Genomic DNA, 19,062 nt, shown 5'->3' on the forward strand with positions numbered 1-19,062 from the left:
ACAACATTGAGAGATCCCTTTCAACTGTGACATTATTGATAAGCTACCCAGTTGTATACCACTTGAGACTCGATGATTCAGTGCCACCAACAGTCTGTGCTCCAACAAAACAACCAGTAGCCATGAAGCATAAAGTCATTAATGAGCTGCATCTGATGACAGTACTAAGTTTCCTAACTCCTATATCAATGCCACAGATGGGTTTCAGCAATGGTGGCTATAGTAAAAAAAGATGGCAGGGTCAGGATATGTACTTGAACAAAGCGCTGTTCAGACCACATCACCCTATGATGACAGTGGAACGGGTGATAGCAAATATACCAAATGCAAAGGTGTACAGCATTTTCAAGGTGTAATGTGGGTTCTGGCAGATCCTGTTAGATGAGGAATCCTTAAAATTAACCACATGGGGCAGCACGGTGGCGCAGTGGTTAGCACTGCTGCCTCATGGCGCCGAGGTCCCAGGTTCGATCCCGGCTCTGGGTCACTGTCCGTGTGGAGTTTGCACATTCTCCCCGTGCTTGCGAGGGTTTCGCCCCCACAACCCAAAGATGTGCAGGGTAGGTGGATTGGCTATGCTAAATTGCCTCTTAATTGGAAAAATGAATTGGGTACTCTAAAAAAAAAATTTTTAATTAACCACATTCATATCTCCAGTAGCCAGATATCGTTTTTTTTTTGTCTGCCTTCATAGAATCATAGAATCGCTATAGTGCAGAAGGAGGTCGTATAGCCCATCGAGTTTGCACCAGCCCTCCGAAGGAAACCTCTACCTAGGCCCTCTCCCTCACCCTATCCCCATAACCGCGCGCATTGATCATGGTCAATTCACTTAACCGGTATCTGCCTACCAGAGATATGAATGTGGTTAGTTTTAAGGATTCCTCATCTGACAGGATTCACTTAACCTGTACATCTTTGGACACCAAGCAGCAACTTAGCATGGCCAGTCCACCTAACCTGCACATCTTTGGACTATGGAAGGAAACCGGAGCAACCGGAGGAAACCCACATAATCACGGGAAGATTGTGCAAACCCTATATAATCAATCACCAAGGTCAGAATCGATCCAAAGTCCCTGGTGCTGTGAGGCAGCAGAGCTACCCATTATGCCACCATGCGGCCCTTATGGGATCATGCCTTATGGGATCTCCATTTCAATGAGCTTTTCCAGCAGTGCATGGAACATCACTTTACCAGATACTTCGATCAGTGCAGCAATCAAAAGTTTTACCTCGGTGTCTTTTAATAGTGAGGAGAACAAAAGACAAACACAAATATAAATTTAACGATCTTTATTAAACATACTATTAACCTGCAAATTAACCCAAAATATATAACTAGACACACCCAAGATTCGGTAATACTACCCGCAATGATGGCTTGATTGAGCTGTGGATCCAATTCTTGTGTCCCTTTGGTCCATTGTCGTGAAGGTGAGTCTCGCAAGCTTTTTCTTCCTTCCTTCCCTCTCTGGTCAGTTGTCTTGATCGCCTCTGCATGGAGTCTTCGCTGCTGATGTGCCTCGGATGCCTGTTCTTATCCTCCCATCCATTGCGCCCTTTTGCCAATTCCTCTGGCTTTCTGCCAATGATGCCAATGGTCTAGTTGATGACCAGTTGACAGCACACCTGAGACCACCCCAAGTGTCCATCTCTGTGGTGTTTGCTTGCACATAACCTGGTGCCATGTAAGGTATCAGCAGGAACTCTGGGTTACTCACAATAGACCTGTGCATGTCAATGGGGTACGATGATCTCCTGATGGGTGATTGACAGGCAGGTCCAGACATGTTCAGACAGCTTGTCTGTTGGTTTGTATTTGACTTTGGTCAAGTCTGAATTCCAACAGCCTGCCTGACATTTGACTGCAATATTATTTTAAAATGCCCAATTCTTTAATTTAAGATATCCAATTTAATTGGCCTTATAACTAGGCCCTGTCGGGATTACCACAGGGTCATGCTGTATAAGACCATGATGCTTGTTTCCTTCTCATCCTTGACAGAATCAGGACTATCCAATTAAAGCTTAACCCTGCGAAATATAGATTCAGAGTTAACCACGTTCTTTACACAGGCCATTTACTCACAGCCGATGGTATTACACATGATTTAGACAAGACAGTGGCTATATGGCAGGTGGCCATTCCCGTGGACAAGCACGCTTTATAGCACTTTATTTTTTAAAATAAATTTGGAGTGCCCAATTATTGTTTTCCAATTAAGGGGCAATTTAGTGTGCCCAATTTACCTACGATGCACATCTTCGGGTTGTGGGGTGGGACCCACGCAGGAATGTGTAGTATGTGTAAACTCCACACGGACAGTGACCCGGGCCAGGATTGAACCCAAGTCCTTGGTCCTGTGAGGTAGTAGTGCTAAACACTGCGCCACCGTGCGGCCCCTACAACACTTTGTTGGTATAACAAATTATCTTTCTCAGTTTATCCCACGTTATATTGAACTCACTGGCTCTCTTCATCAACTTCTCAATCAGAATGTTGAATTGGCAAGAGCACCTCACAGTGGTCTTCAAAAAGTACCCAATTTTTTTTTCCCCAATTAAGGGGCAATTTAGTGTGGCCAATTCACCTAGCCTAAACATCTTTGGGTTGTGGGGGCGAAACGCACACAGACATGGGGAGAATGTACAAATTCCACACAGTCAATGACCCGGGGCTGGGATCGAACCCGGGTCCTCAGCGCCGTAGGCAGCAGTGCTAACCACTGGGCCACCGTGCCACCCTCATCCCACAGACTCATGACAGACAATGCTTGCCAATTCATCTCTGCTGAATTTTGCAACTTTGCACACATATGGACATGGACATTGAGCTTTTCATGAGCAGCCCCTTATATCTCCAAATGGTTCAGCAGAATGTGGTTTGCTCAGCCAAGCATCTTCGAGGAAATGTGCATGGGATCGTACAGACTGCTATGCTGTACTCCTCAGCCTGTAAAATCTATCGTGACAGGGCCTGCCCTCATCAGCACAATGACATTTTTCCAGGTACACCAGGCCCACGATTCCTACTGCTAAGGCTCTGCTGCAAACTAAACTTGAAAACTATGTGAATGATGCCCTCCTTCAATGCAGATTGAAAGCAAAATGCACTATGATCGAAACACCCACAGGTTTGGCCTTCTAACACCAGGGCAAATGGTCAGGATTTAGACCTCATGTGGCCATGATCAGTTGGCGGTGGTGCACAGCCTCAGACGGTGCCCACTAGATGCACAATCACCATCACCTTCTGCTAATATCAGCACTGCCGCCAACACAGCACTTCATTCATCCAATGGCACCAGACCCCTGCACCAGCAGACATGCAGACTCCTGCAGAGGCCAACGCAGTGATTTCTGCACTTGACGAGCATACAGATTAAACATTCAGTATTGCTAACAGTGAGGATGATGGTCACAGAAAGACACCAGCAACCAGTATAATCACAAGCTCAGGGTACCTGAGCAGGCCAAATACAAGCTTCCAGGACTTTATTATCATTTTGCCTAGAACTGAGTTTTAAATTTCAGTATTTCTTCCCCATAAAAAAGGGGAAGAGAGGAGACGTGACGGGCTCTACCCTAGTTGCACCAGCTTAACCCATGCCGCAATATATATATGTAAATAGTTATGTATTGTCAGTTTGTTTAATTGGTATCTCGCATAATGGTCTGTACACAGTTTCCTATTACACTCACTGTTACATCTCATGCCACCGGGTGTCCCAACTAAACAGGGAAAATGTAGACCAAGTGGGCATGTGAGAACATGATGACGCGACTACAAAGAGGTCACATGTCAGGAGCGTGGGAGTTATCCCCAGGAATGTGCACAGCAAGAAGTCTTACAACACCGGGTTAAATTCCAACAGGTGTGTTTGGAATCACTAGCTTTCGGAGCGCAGCTCCTTCCTCAGCTGGCCATGAATGTGGGCAAAGCACATGTAGATAGCTGTTCATCTCAGGAATAAGCCACCTTTGTTAGAAGGCCTTGCTGTGGGTGATTTAGCCAACTTTCTACGCATCCTAACTCATCAGCTTGTGACTCCCTTTCCTTTCTTTCAAATGTCTCCTTAATCACATAATTCCCCCCCCCCCCCCTTACTTTTCCCATCAGCTGTTTGCATTTTCCTTTCCACCTGAGTCGCCAAGGGTCCTGATTAAATGATGAACAACTGTACAAATCCATGTTTATAATACCTGTTTAATTATTGAGCTGTGTGCCGGAGGGGCGAGTAAACAACAGCTATGGAGTACTGAGTTAGTTGAAGTGGCAGCTGAGATGGACAGTTCTTCCAGTCTGTTTAAATAGCAGCCGTGCGGGTATCCAACGTAACCTGCTGGCCTGCTTTAAGCCCCTCCCACCTGTAGAGCTGGTCTCCAATGCGAGTTGAGCCTCTACCTGCAGCACAGGGTGTTAACATTGCTCTGTAGCAGCTACTCAGCTGAGAGAGACAAAAATAAAGCATTGAATAGAGACAGCCGACAAGCAAGTGACGTAATGAGACTGGTTTTTCTAGCAATTTAGCGTCTAACACAGAGTGACGCAGATAGAACTGGCTGCATTGCTTTTGTAAGACTGATTATCTAGCAGAACAAAGTTCAGCTGACGGGGACGGGAGACGAAATAAGGCGTTGACTCCTCCTCACCTCTTAGATACAAGTGCAAGCAGGTCGAATGGCTGGAAAGTTTGAGTGAAGCTGGGAAGGAGCTTACAGTGGCTGGTTGTTTGGTAAGCAAATTCTGAAGTGTTCTACTTTATAATCACGTATTGACAATCTAATTGTGGCCACATAGTTAAATTATGGACGACCCGTGCTCATGTTGTTAAGGAAACTAAAGTAAGTTGAAATCTGCTTCTGTGGTGATGGGAGTTCTTTTTGAGAGCACCTGCTCATCCCATGTCATTAATTTGTCGGATGAATTATTTCTGGCGTGGATTTACTCTACTTGAGATGGGCCTCTTGTTAATGTTCAATTTCAGATGATATATAACTGTGTTGACCTTCAGTGCATTGTCTGAAGGGGGCACCAGTCAATGCACATTATGAAGTGAGTCTGCCTGTGGTTTCTGTACAGCAAATAAAATGGTGCTTGACATTTTTCTCTGGTGCAGAGTGTGTCAGATAGTGGAGAATGCTTATCGTGTGTGAAGGAAAATGTTGCTTAGGCCACCAATTGCTTGTGGTGCTTTCTTAAGGAATGGTTGGATAGAGGGCAGGAGGGTTGCTGGGGGTGAGAAAGGGAACATGCCATTTTAAAAAGGGATTTGCTTTTGAGGTTCTGCTATAAATTACTGCTGTATCCATCCTTGGTGATTGGACAGCTTTTAAATCTGCTTAGAATTGGAAATAATACTCTGTCTATTGAAATTTAAGATGACCAGTGTGAGCTGCATTGTGCATCCAGGAAATGTCTGAACTTGAAATAAGGAGAAACTGTACTTTAAAGTTAAAATAAAAGCAAAATACTGTGGATGCTGGAAATCTGAAATAAAAACAGAAGAAATTGGATAAACTCAGTGGGTCTGGCCACATCTGTGGAGAGAGAAACAGTTAATGCTTTGAGTCTGCATGACCCCTCTGTACTTATAACTGTTCTCTTGTGTTGACTAAGTTGTTTATTGCTTAAATGAAAACCAGCATAAAATTAATAAGGGACATCACATTATAAGAATTTGAGTTGCAGGCCCAGTTTCAGGTTTCCATAACGCGTTGCCCTTTTGAGTTGAATTCTTAACCCTTTTGGTCTTTATTGTAATGCAGAGGCTTAAATCCCACTTAATTTGTAGGGTTGCCAATGACCACAAAAATACTTTTGGAGGCAACCCTATTAAATAAAAACTGGCGCTGAAGCCTTGGATAATGCTCAAAGTCTTTTTTAGGTGTCAACAGCAGCCAAGCCAAAATACTGGCACTCCTGGAAATAGACCTTGCCAGATCTGGCCACATTTGTTTATACTGTTACCAATGGTAACCCAAGTGAGCCTTCACCTGATATTAAGGATGTTCTCACAGTATAAATGGTGTGATTTTGGCAGCCTGTGAGCTAAACTGGGTGACAGTCATCTTTTGGGAATTAACCAGCAATTGAAATACATGCACATACAACCAAATTCTAGTTACTCTTGCCTTTTACAAAATCCCTTTTACATTTTCCATTTGATCGGGTTATGATTTTGCTAACATGCCAAACTAGCCTTGGTTAATGTGAAACCTTTTTATTGGATGGTAGCTATGAAATGTAGGTGCTGTCTTTTTAAATTCCTTCATGGGATATTGGTGTCTCTGGCTAGGCCATTGTATCCATTGTATTTGTATTTGTGCTGTTGCCCTTGTATTTGTATCTGTGCTATGCTGTTGCCCTTGTGGGCTTCTCCTATGGGCCATTGTATGGCATTATCCATAGGGGAACATGTTGGGGTGTGTATGGGCTCCGCCCATGGCTCCTCCCCTTGAAGGGCGGTAGAAAGAGCAGTCGACCTGTAGGCGGTTCTCAGTATTAGATCAGTCGCAGGCAGGCACTGTTCTAAGTTGAATAAAGCCACAGTTTACTTCTACTCTTGTCTCGAGTGAATTGATAGTCGCATCAATTTAATCAACTTAAACGCATCTATGGAATCGGCCCTCAAACCTGACCGACTGGGACTTGATCCGCAGGTCGCAGAGGCGAAATAAATTTTTTCGCATTGGCTCCGCTGCTTCAAGGCCTATCTCGCAGCCTTCTCCACGCCTTCCATCACCGACGAACAGAAGCTGAGCCTCCTCCACGCATGGGTGAGCCATCTAATCTCTGTTCAACTCGACGAGGCCTCCTCCTACGCAGACGCCCTCGCAATGTTCGAACGCCTCTATGTACGGCCTGTGACCGAGGTCTACGCATGACATGTCCTCGCCGCTAGCGTCCCGGGGAATCGCTAGAAGACTACCTATGCGACCTCAAAGTCCTTGCACACAGCTGCAACTACCAGGCCGTTACGGCCACACAACATATGGAACTCGCCGTCCATGACGTCTACGTGGTGGGAGTCCGGTCCAACTACGTGAGACAGCGCCCACTCGAAAAGGGGGCTCTGGACCTGGATCAGACGGTAAAGTTATCCTCCTCTCTGGAAGTAGCGTTCCCGAGCCTGAACACGTTCCCGGCTGACCACGCGACCCCCCCCCCTCGTGGACCCCAGCACCAAAGACTACCCCAGGCCTGTGCCACATGGCCGCCCGCCCGTCATAGGGGGCTACCCTGCTATTTCTGCGGCCAGTCCCAACACCCCAGGCAGCACTGCCCAGCCCTTAACTGTGAACTGCGGGAGAAATGGTAATTTCGCCAAAGTTTGCCTGACCAGGTCCAAGAACTCTTGACTCACAGGCCCGCAGACCCCGCAGTGTGGCAGCGTGTCTGCCGACTCCGCCCCCTGCAGACGCGTCATCAGCCTCGCTCGACCAACAGAGGCTGCCATCTTGGCCGCCATCTGCTACGCTGCTCGATGCGTACGATCAACAAGGGCAGCCATCGCGGAGCCACCCCAGCACCTCCGGCTACCCGCAACTCAGCGCGGTCACCCTGGACCAGTCGTGACCCAAGCACCTCCAGAGCTCTATGACGACCGTCCGCGTAAATGGGCACGAGACGCTTTGCCTTTTCGACTCCGGGAGCACAGAGAGCTTCATTCACCTGGACATGGTAAGACGTTGCTCGCTCACAATTTTCCCAGCGCACCAAACCATCTCCCTCGCCTCTGGGTCGCACTCGGTGCAAATCCGAGGGTGCACTACTGAAACCTTATCAGGGTGCCCAGCACGCCAATTTTAAATTATATGTGCTCCCAGACCTCTGCGCTCCTCTACTATTGGGACTAGATTTCCAATGCAACCTCAGGAGCCTAACCCTGAAGTTCAGGGGGGCCCTAACCCCACTCACCATATGCAGCCGCGCAACCCTAAAAGTCGACCCTCCCCCATTCTTCACAAACCTCACCGCTGACTGCAAACCAGTCGCTACCAGAAGTACGCGGTATAGCATACAGGACAGGACTTTTATCAGGACCGAGGTCCAGCAACTCTTGCGGGAGGGAGTCATCGAGGCCAGCAATAGCCCCTGGAGAGCTCAGGTGGTGGTCGTCAAGACCGGGGAAAAGAACTGGATGGTTGTAGATTACAACCAAACCATAAACCGGTACACACAACTCGATGCGTACCCCCTTCCCCGGATTGCAGACACGGTAAACCAGATTGCACACTACTGGGTGTTCTCCACGGTGGATCTGAAGTCTGCATACCACCAGCTCCCAATCCGCCCGGTGGACCGCTACTACACGGCCGCCTTTTCCACTCCCTCTGGGTCCCCTTTGGCGTCATGAACAGGATTTCGGTGTTCCAAAGAACACTGGACCGAATGTAGACCAGTACGGGCTGCGGGCCACATTTCCGTACTTGGACAATGTCACCATCTGCAGCCATGATCAGCAGGACCATGACGCCAACCTCAACAGATTTCTCCAAACGACCCAAACTCTAAATTTCACATACAACAAGGAGAAATGCGTTTTTCGCACAACCAGACTAGACATCCTCGGCTACGTCGTGGAAAACAGGGTTCTAGGACCCGACTCTGACCGTATGTACCCCCTCCTGCAACTTCCACTGCCCTAAGGTGCCTCGGGTTCTTTTCATATTATGCCCAGTGGGTCCCTAACTATGCGGACAAAGCCCACCCACTATTCAAGGCCACCATCTTTCCACTGGCAACTGAGGCCCACCAGGCCTTCAGCTGCATCAAGGCGGACATCGCCAAAGCCGCGATGCGTGCGGTGGAAGAGTCCGTCCCCTTCCAGGTGGAGAGCGACGCATCAGAGGTCGCTCTCGCCACTATCCTCAATCAAGCAGGCAGACCGGTAGCGTTCTTTTCGCGCACCCTCACCAGCTCCGAAATTCGGCAGTCCTCAGTCGAGAACGAGGCCCAAGCCATCGTGGAAGCTGTATTGCATTGGAGGCACTACCTCGCTGGTAGGAGGTTTACCCTCGTCACCGACCAACGGTCGGTAGCCTTCATGTTCAACAATACGCAGCGGGGCAAAATCAAGAACGATAAGATCTTGAGGTAGAGGATTGAATTCTCCACCTATAATTACGATATAGTAAATCATCCTGGGAAGCTCAACAAGCCCCGTCCCATGGCACATGCGCCATCGCGCAAGATGACCGACTACGGGCTATCCACGATGACCTCTGCCACCCGAGGGTCACCCAGCTTATCCACTATATCAAGGCCTGCAACCTGCCCTACTCCACCGAGGAGGTCAGAGCCATGACCAGGGACTGCCAGATCTGTGCGGAGTGTAAACCGCACTTCTATTGACCAGATAAGGCCCACCTGGTAAAGGCATCCTGGCCCTTTGAGCGCCTCAGTATCGATTTTCAAAGGACCCCTCCCCTCCAATAACCACAATACATATTTCCTCAATATTATTCATGAGTTCTCCCGTTTCCCCTTTGCAATCCCTTGCCCTGACATGACCACATCCACCGTCATTAAAGCCCTACATAGTGTCTTCACCCTGTTTGGTTTCCCCAATTATGTCCACAGTGACCGGGGCTCGTCGTTCATGATCGACGAACTGCGTCAGTACCTGCAGTAAGGGCATCGCCTCGAGCAGGACTAACAGTTATAACCCCAGGGGAAACGGACAGGTGGAGAATTAGAACGCGATAGTCTGGAAGGCCGTCCTACTGACCCTGCGGTCCAGGAATCTCCCAGTTTCCAACTGGCAGGAGGTCCTACCCGATGCGCTCCATGCTATTAGGTCCCTACTTTGCACGGCCACAAACAAGACCCCTCATGACCGCCTATTTGTTTTTCCTAGAAGATCCACCTCGGGGGCCTCGCTTCCATCCTGGCTGAAGACACCGAGCCCAGTCATACTCAGAAAGCACGTCAGGAGCCATAAGTCCGATCCTCTGGTAGAGAGGGTCCAGCTCCTACACTCCAACTCCCAGTACGCTTATATCGAACACCCCGATGGCCGACAGGATATGGTCCCCCTCCGTGACCTGGTGCCCGCCGGTTCCACCACCAGTGCCCCTCCACCATATCCTGCCCAACCTACCATGACCATCGCCCCCGCCCCTATATGGCTCCCGCACTCCCGCCCGCCCGCCATCCCCCCTTCACCAATCCACAGGAATGAAGCTCCAGAAGAGATTCTCCCAGAGTCCATGTCTGTACCGGCGCCCTCACTACTGACAGGACGAGTTCGACACCCGGGCCAGCAACAATGCCGGAGCTTTGGCGATCACAGTGCACAATCCGTGCGCTGGACCGACTGAACTTATGAACCCGTCACCCCCTCCGGACTTCATTTTTTTAACCAGGGGTGAATGTGGTGAATGTATTATGCCAATAATCCACCATTGTATTTGTATCTGTGCTGTTGCCCTTGTATTTGTATCTGTGCTATGCTGTTGCCCTTGTGGGCTTCTCCTATGGGCCATTGTACGGCATTATCCTTGGGGGAACATGTTGGGGCATGCATGGGCTCTGCCCATGGCTCTTCCCCTTGAAGGGAGGTAGAAAGAGAAGTCGACCTGTAGGCGGTTCTCAGTATTGGTTCAGTCGCAGGCAGGCACTGTTCTAAGTTGATTAAAGCCACAGTTTACTTCTACTCTTGTCTCGAGTGAATTGATGGTCGTGTCACTGCCATTTGAACCAGTGCAGTCCATGTAGTTTAGGTACACCCACAGTGCTATTAGGGAAGGACTTTGACCCAGTCACAGTGAAGGAATGGTGATTATTTCCAAGTCAGGATGGTAAGTGGTTTGGATGGGAACTTCCAGGTGGTTGTGCTCCCATGTATTTGCTGTCATTGCCCATCAGTTGGTTTTGGGTTTGGAAGGTGCTGTCAAAGGGGTCTTACTGAGTTACTGCAGTGCATCATGTAGATGGTACTCAACTGCTGCCCTTGTACATTGATAGTGGAGGGAGTGAATGTTTGTGAGTGAGGTGGCAGTCAAACAGGCTGTTTTGTGGTTCAAGCTTCTTAAGTGTTGTTGAAGTTGCTCTCAGGAGTACTCCATCACAATTGTACCTCAGATTGGGATTCAGGAGGTGAGTTACTCACTGCTGGATTCCTAGCCCTGACCTTCTCTTGTAGCCAGTATTTATGTCGCTAGTCCAGTTCGGTTTCTGGTCAACGATAACCCGCAGCATGATGATAATGGGTGATTCAGTAATGGTAATGCCATTGAATACCAAGGGGAGATGGGTAGATTCTCTCTTGGAGATGGTCATTGCCTGGCAATTGTGTGACGCAAATATTATTTGCATTTGGCAGCCCAAGCTTGGCTATTGTCCAGCCCTTACTGCATTTGGACTACTTCAGTATCTGAGGCATCGAGAATCGTGCTGAACATTGTGCATCAGCTAACATCCCACTTCTGACCTTTATGATGGAAGGAAGGACACTATCCTAAGGTACTCCTGCAGTGATGTTTGATATCCCACAACCAACTTCCTTTTGTGCTAGTCAAAACCAGTGGAGAGTTCTTCCCCCTAATTCCCATTTATTCCAATTCTGCTGTGGCTCGTTGATGCAGCACTCGATTGAAATGTTGCCTTGTCAAGAGCAGTGATGTTCCCCCTCACCTCCTGGATTTCAGCTCTTTTGTTTATGTTTGAACCAAGGCTGTAATGAGGTCAGGAGCTGAGTGACCCTGTCAGACCTCGAACTGTGTCAGAGATTATTGCTCAGCAGGAACCGCTTGATTGCACTGTTGATGACCCCTTCCGTCATCTTTGTTGATGATCAAGAGTAAACTGATGGGTTGGCTGGGCTGGATTTGTTCTGCTTTTCATGTGCCCACATTGCTGGGTAGATGCCAGTGTTGTAGTTTTACTGGAACAACTTGGCTAGAGGTACAGCAAGCTTCGGAATAATTTATCAGTACTATTACTGGAATATTCTCAGGTCCCATAGCCTTTGCAGTATCCAGCGTCTTCAGTCATTTCTAGATAGATGGAGTGAAATGTATTTGCTGAGACTTGTGTCTGAGAGGCTGTGCACCTCCGGAGAAGGTCGAGGTGGATCATCCACTTGGCAATTCTGGCGGAAGATTGTAGCAATGATTCGGCCATCTATTTTGCACTGATATGCTCGACTCTCCCATCATTGAGGTTGGGGATATTTGTGTTTGATGCAAATAGGATATATGTAGAAACAAGGGTCAGAGTTGAAGATATTGTAGGCTATTCAAATAATTATTTTTCTGACCCATTTGTCATACTCCTAAGCTGCTGTTGTCCAGCTCCAAGGCCACTGGAATTTTTATGTTGGGGTGATATATTCAGAAAGCTACCACCGGCACAGGCCATGGATTAGGCCAATGTGTAACTTATCATCCTTCCCCTGAGATACTTGTACTTGGCAAGGGGTTCAGAGATCATTACTGTGCCATATTTTATGGGCATACATGCACCAGCCCATCCAGCAATTCCAGATGAGATCTCCGATGACAGCCATGTCCTGTTTATTAAATGTTCTTTTGGGCTTGCACAGACCAAACTACATTTTACCCGAGAAGCCCCTAAAACCCCAGGGTATTGCTAAATGATGTTGGAACTTGGTGATCTAGTACCCCTTTTTTCCTTTCGTCCCTAACTTTCCCACCTTGAGGGCTGAGCAAGCCTGAAGGTCAAAGTCAGGAAAACTGGCTTTATTCTTGTAACAAAATAGTGGGCTGCATTTTCCAAATAGTAAAACATTTAACAATCTCTGAGAAATGACCAGGCTTCCCTGGCACCACCCCCACCCCTTTAAAGCCCAAAATGCCTGATTTTAACAGACGGATGGCAGTCACAATCCTCCAAGAAAAACCTGCTGTGCAATTGCTTTGTCTTTGCAGTGCTTGCACACTCGGTGGATCTGCCGCAGAAAGATCTTGGCCACAAAACCCGGTGCCTGGTCCAAGCTGTTCAGCATTATGCATTCTGTTTTAACTCGCAATCCACAGTATGTGGGCACGTTTCTCATATGAGCAGCACTAGGTGCAGATTAGTTGAGTTTGCTGGTGCGCATTCTGGGACAATCAGTGGGAACTATGCAAAGTGACCCTTGCATAAAAACATTGTGTACCATGGCAGCAGTGTCATCTACTGGTCCTTGACGGCTCTTGTGGGTATCATGCCCATGTAGGGGAGGGACAGGGTGGCCAACTCGACTAGCTGTTATGCCAGCTGTGGTCTTCACTCCTGGTGGTGCTGCTGGAATGAGAGCTGCTAGCCCTCTGGCCGGCAGCTCTAGGAGGTGGGACTTCCTCCTGGGGCAGAAGGCCTGTCTCAAGCCAATTAAAGGCCCGATGACTGTTGAATGGCTGTGGAGAAAACTGACCAAGCAGAAGTGGGCTGGTGCCAAAATTATGTTGGGGGTTGGGAATCTTCCCTCAGTGTTTCGCCCTGTTTGTGAGACATCTCAATGGGACAAGTGTGACATTGCCCAATAGCTGTCGAGGTGGCTACGGCCATGAACTTGTCAGGCTCCTTCCCGACTGGAGTACCCCTCATTTTGCCAATTACCCTTTGTATAAGAGAGGTGCCACGGCTTTGTATTCCGAAAGAGCTGAATACATTTCATTCTCTTTGGCCAGACAAAGCAGGTGAAGTATACGCACAGCTTTGAGAAGATAGCAGGCTTCACCGTGGTGCAGGATGCCATCTATTGCGCGCACAGCACTCTGCAGGTGCCGCTTGTCAATTCCAAGATGCAGCACAGCCTAAGGGGGAGGGGGGATTTGATTCCCTCAAATTCCAGGTGTGACCATAAGTAACATTTCATGCAGGTCAGTGCCTGGTATTCTAGACGCGGTTACATTAACTTCATTCTGCAGTAGTCCACTGTACCAGCTGTATTCGAATCAGCATGACACCCCAGAAGATGGCTACTTGATAGCACGGACTATACTTTGATGTAGCTCATGACTCCAGTGTGAAACCTATGCACATCATGAGCAGCAAGCAAACAATAAAAACCCAGCAGCCATACAAAAGGTGACCGAACAGGCTGTTGATATGCTGAAATAACGCTTTGCTGCATAGGTCGCTCTTTAGGAGCTCTATAATACTCTACAGATCGTATGTCAAGATTTGCGATAATTATGTGATGTGAAACCTTGCTATCTGCGATATAGTAGCCAGCTGAGCAGGAGGGAGAGAGGATGTAACCAATGTAGCCCCTTTCCCACCAGATTGACCATAATCACCTCACCTGGATGTGGTATTTGTAAACACAACCCCAAATTCTACATTCACTAATATCCCTGACCTCTGTAACTTTGACCATCATAGAGTCCACTTGACCACAATGCAAATATAAAAACTAACACAACAGCATCTTGCATTTATATAGTATCTTTTTAATGTAATGAGATGCCCTGAAGTGCTTATCAGTAGCATTACCGGGGGCCGGTTTAGCTCACTTGGCTAGACAGCTGGTTTGTAATACAGAGCGAGACTAGCAGCGAGAGTTCAATTCCTGTACCGGCTCATGTTTTTCCTGAAGATCCACCTTCTCAGCCTTGCCCCTCGCCTGAGGTGTGGGGATCCTCAGGTTAAATCACCACCAGTTAGCTCTCGCCTTCGAAGGGAAAATTGGCCTATGGTCATCTGGGACTATGACAACTTTACCTTACCATTAGAAAAAAGATTGGACACGAGCCTTCTAAGGTTAGGTGACCAAACATTTGGTCCAGGAGGTAGATTTTAAGGAATATCACAAAGGAGGAAAGCAAGGTCAAGAAGTGTGGAGCATATTCCGAACCTTGAGGCCTGTCCAAGGCAACTTGAGGTGGTGCAATTAAAATCTGGAGGGGGAGTGGGAGGGAAGGTGTTGTCCGGCTCTCACTTGGAGCTTGTGTTGATTAGCAAGCACAGGGGTGATGGGGGAAGAACATTTAGTGCAAAAGACATGAGCAGCACAGTTTAGGATTAATTCAAATTTACAGAAGAATATGGGAGATCAGCCAGGCGTGCGGTGGATTAGTGCAGTCTATAGTGGTAATGAAGATGAACTGAAACAAGGCGAAGTTAGGCAAAATTTAGAGGTAGAAACAGGTGGTTTTAGTGGTGATACAAATATGAGATTAGAAGTAAATCTTTGGATCTGGGAAGGCATGGTGAGACAGTGGTTAGCACCGTCTCACAGCGCGAGGGACCCCGGTTCAACCTCTGATGACTGTGTGCAGTTTGAACGTTCTCCCCATGTCTGCGTGGGTTTCCTCCGGGTGCTCCGGTTTCCTCCCACAGTCCCAAGATGTGCAGGTTGGATGGATTGGATATGCTAAATTGTCCCCAGGTGGGGTTACAAGGATAGGGTGGGGGATTGGGCCTAGATACGGTGCTCTTTCAGAGGGTCAGTGCAGACGTGATGGACCTAATGGTCTCCTCTGCACTGTAGGGATTCTATGATTCAAATGTGACACTTAAGGTTGGAAATAGTTTGACTTAATTCGAGACTTGCCTGGAGGGAATGAGTTGATAGCTTGGAAATGCAATGGAGACTATTTAAAAAAAAACAAATGGCATCAGTCTTCCCAATGTTTAATTGGAGGAAATTTCTGCTCCACCAGTATTGGATGTCATGTCTGATGCCTCAGTAGCAATGGAGGTCGCAGCAGTTGTTGCTGAGGAAGGACCAGATGTCATCAGTTCATGTGAAAACTAATGATATGCCTTTGACTCATCATCCAAAGGGGTAGCATGGGTGCCACAAAAGGTTCCAGTTATTTTGGACCTTTTCCCTTTAAGCAGTGCTAGTGTTGCTCAAACCTGTGACCCCTGTTGAGGCATGTACCTACTCGACACCGAAGGTGATGTGCTGTCTGCAACAGGTGACCATTAATATTGAATCATCATCTTCGTGCCTTTTTCAGAAGCTTTTGACCTCTCAGCAAAAGTCAATAATGAGGCTGGATAATTCGGCCCCTGTTCCGTTTTACATGACCTATGTTCACAATCACAGTTTAAATTCATTTGCAACTCGGTGAACAAATCTTTTTTTCTTAAAGCTTCTCTGTCATCTTGCTGATTTCAGGTAGTCTGAATATTTCTCCAAGCTCCAATCGTCACTGTCAGTTTTTAAATGCAGATTAAGGACATTGGGAGGGTAGAACCTGTGTTTTGCCTTTTCTGGCCTGTAATGTTTCCTGCCCCTTTGTTATAATCCTAATGTAATTGAGAAAAATTATGTATGGTGATTCTCCAAAGTTAACATCAAGAACAGCCATAAACTATCTAGGATTGTAAGAATGAGATGGGGTGGGGTTGGATGGGGTGGCACAAGCATGCTGCTTAACAAAATGCCCAGATTTACAAAGTGATTGATTCACAATATATTTCTGTTTCTGAGCCATACAGGCCCACAAATGCTCTGGTGAGTGCCACAGCAAAATTCCTCAAGGAATTGAGTTTCTGGAATCCCTTCAGTGCAGAAGGAGGCCATTTGGCCCATTGACTCTGTACTAACCCTCCGAAACAGCTCCCTACTCCCATGCCAAGAGGTCAATTCCCTTGCCCTATTCCTGTAACCTAACCTAGCATTGTTGGACACATTTGGGGGCAATTTAGCGTGACCAATTCACCTAACCTGCACATCTTTGGACTGCAGGAGGAAACCCACGCAGACACTGAGAGAATGTGCAAACTCCACTTGGAGAGTCACCCAAGGTCGGGATCTTTTTTTAAAATGAATTTAGAGTCCCCCAATTCTTTTCCAATTAAGGGGCAATTTAGCGTGGCCAATTTGCCTACCCTGCTTTTTGGGTTGTGGGGGTGAGACCCACACAGACACTGGGAAACTCCACATGGACAGTGACCTGGGGCTGGGATTGAACCCGGGACCTCAGTGCAGTGAGACAACAGTGCTAGCCACTGTGCTGTCCTCCAAGGTCAGAATCTAACCAGGTCCCTGGCGCTGTGAGGCAGCAGTGTTAACCACTGTGCCACCTAGCTAGTCCAGTTGGGCTGTGACTGATGCATGTCTATCATTCCACACTGGTCTAACAGGAATTTCAGATGGACTTGGGACGTAGCTGGCAGGGAGTTGGTGGTGGGAGGTGAGGAGGTTGCAGAACATAATCACTCTGTCTTTACCTGCTCTTCCTCTTCACCTCGCCAGTCATTCCCAGGACAATTATGAAAAAAAACATCAATCTGTGCTTAATTTTTAAGTGACAAAGAATAAGATGAACATTTTTTAAAAATCAAAATGAGTGAACCTCATTATTGACTTCTGGTGGGAGTGTCAATCAAATTGAATCCTGTGATCTCTTATGTGCTGCTCTTTATTTGTACCTGGTTGCTCCTGTTTCAGCCCTCTATTGTAAATTGCCATACATCCAACAAAGTTCTTTAGACGTGCAGTCACTGTTGCAAAACAATATGTGGCACTGCGGCAGCCAACTTGTACACAGCAAAGACCCGTAAATGACAAAGTGATCAGAAATTGTATTCAGTGGCGTTAGATGAGGGATTATGGCCAGGATGCAGGGGGACACCATCTGCTCTGCAATATACTGCTGTGGGATCTCTACATTCCACATGATAGAGCTAAAAATTCATCCTAACGATGACGGCCTGAATTATGGAACCAAGTCTCTGGATTGGAATTTCAAACCCATAATCTTCTGATTCCAAGGCAAGAATGCCACAACCAGCACTTAATACCCTGTGAATCAAACGTGGGAATGTTATAATTTTTAAGTAGAGTTCCAGAATGTGGCTTGCAGCATCCATGTGACTCTTCACTGCTGTAGAAAACAATCTGATCCTTCATCTTTACAAGTTCAGCTTGTGGCAGAAGGATTGGGTGTTTGCATTCGGGTGCAGTGCACAGTTGAAAGAGCCTATTGTGAAGGTTTACCACTGCTGGTTGTTAACAGCAGTCAATATTTGTACAAGACTGAAGAACCCGCTTGAACTGTTAGAAGGACAGGCGTACAGTTCAATGCATTAGATTTAGATCATTGTGTTGTTATAGTAACCACCCTCCATGTAAACTATAGTGGATGGTAAGGAGTGGTTCCAAGGCTGTGCAGATAATTAAGCTCAAATGATGTAATTTTAAAAAATGAGGAAAGCATCTTGTTCCATTCGAAACTGTCATCCAAAACTCCCTGATAACATTACAGTTTTCTAATGCCTAATTCTTTCCAATTGTGCTTAGAACATTTACATTAGCAAGCTACAGCTGATGGCAGATGGTATCCTTGCTGTCAGCTACACCAATGCATGTAAATGATCCAGCATGCACACCGCTGATGTCATCATGTACACTCATAGGCTTTGGATTGAGGCTTGTTAATGCAGTAACATAAGTACAGAGTCTGTCTAGTGCATCTGTACTCTTCCTCAAATCATGTCAGAGCACCGCAGCCCACAGCACCTAATGATGAATGGGATACCGCAATGCATGGACTCTTGACACAAGCTACAGTAAAATATACTGCACCCTTTATAATTAACTTTTTGATGCAAATAATTTAAAAGTAATTTTTGGGATGTCAAGTCTGCCAATGTTAGATTTTTGTTTTCTGAGTAGCTCTTGCAGCGAACTGACATAACCTCCTGTTCTGACATCATTTTGTGATTTTATGCTTAGGATTTTGGTTATTTTAGAATTATTTTTCAAAAAACCTTTTTATGGGATGTGGGTGTTGTTGGCTATTCCAGCATCTATTGCCCATCCCCAGTCAGAAGAGGGTGAGTTACCTTCTTGAACCACTGCAGTCCCTTAGGTAAGGTACAGCCACAGTGCTGTTAGGAAGGAAGGTCCAGGATTTTGACCCAGCGACAACGAAAGAACGGCAAAGTGATATATTTCCAAGTCGGGGTGGCGAGTGACTTGGAGGGGAACCTCCAGGTGGTGGGGCTCCCAGGTATCTGCTGCTCTTGTCCTTCTAGATGGTAGTGGCCTTGGGAGTGCTGCCTAAGGAACCTTGGTGAGTTACTGCTGTGCATCTTGTATGGTACACACGGCTGCCACAGTTTGACAGTGGTGGGGGGTTTGAATGTTT

At 47.1% G+C, this 19,062-nt stretch overlaps 1 protein-coding gene across 2 annotated transcripts in view; it reads left to right on the forward strand.

Annotated features, from left to right (window-relative positions):
- Positions 1 to 4,423: 4,423 nt before the first annotated feature.
- Positions 4,424 to 19,062, forward strand: part of eps8l2 (EPS8 like 2) — a 285,853-nt gene continuing 271,214 nt past the window's right edge. Inside the window, exon 1 of one of the 2 annotated variants that reach the window (XM_038807699.1) lies at positions 4,424 to 4,739. The gene's annotated coding sequence lies outside the window, so the exon portion shown is untranslated. The remainder of the gene's footprint in view (positions 4,740 to 19,062) is intronic. The other variant, XM_038807700.1, reaches the window with a different exon arrangement.

This window comes from Scyliorhinus canicula, chromosome 9 (genome assembly GCF_902713615.1).
Source record: "Scyliorhinus canicula chromosome 9, sScyCan1.1, whole genome shotgun sequence".
Taxonomy (NCBI): domain Eukaryota; kingdom Metazoa; phylum Chordata; class Chondrichthyes; order Carcharhiniformes; family Scyliorhinidae; genus Scyliorhinus; species Scyliorhinus canicula.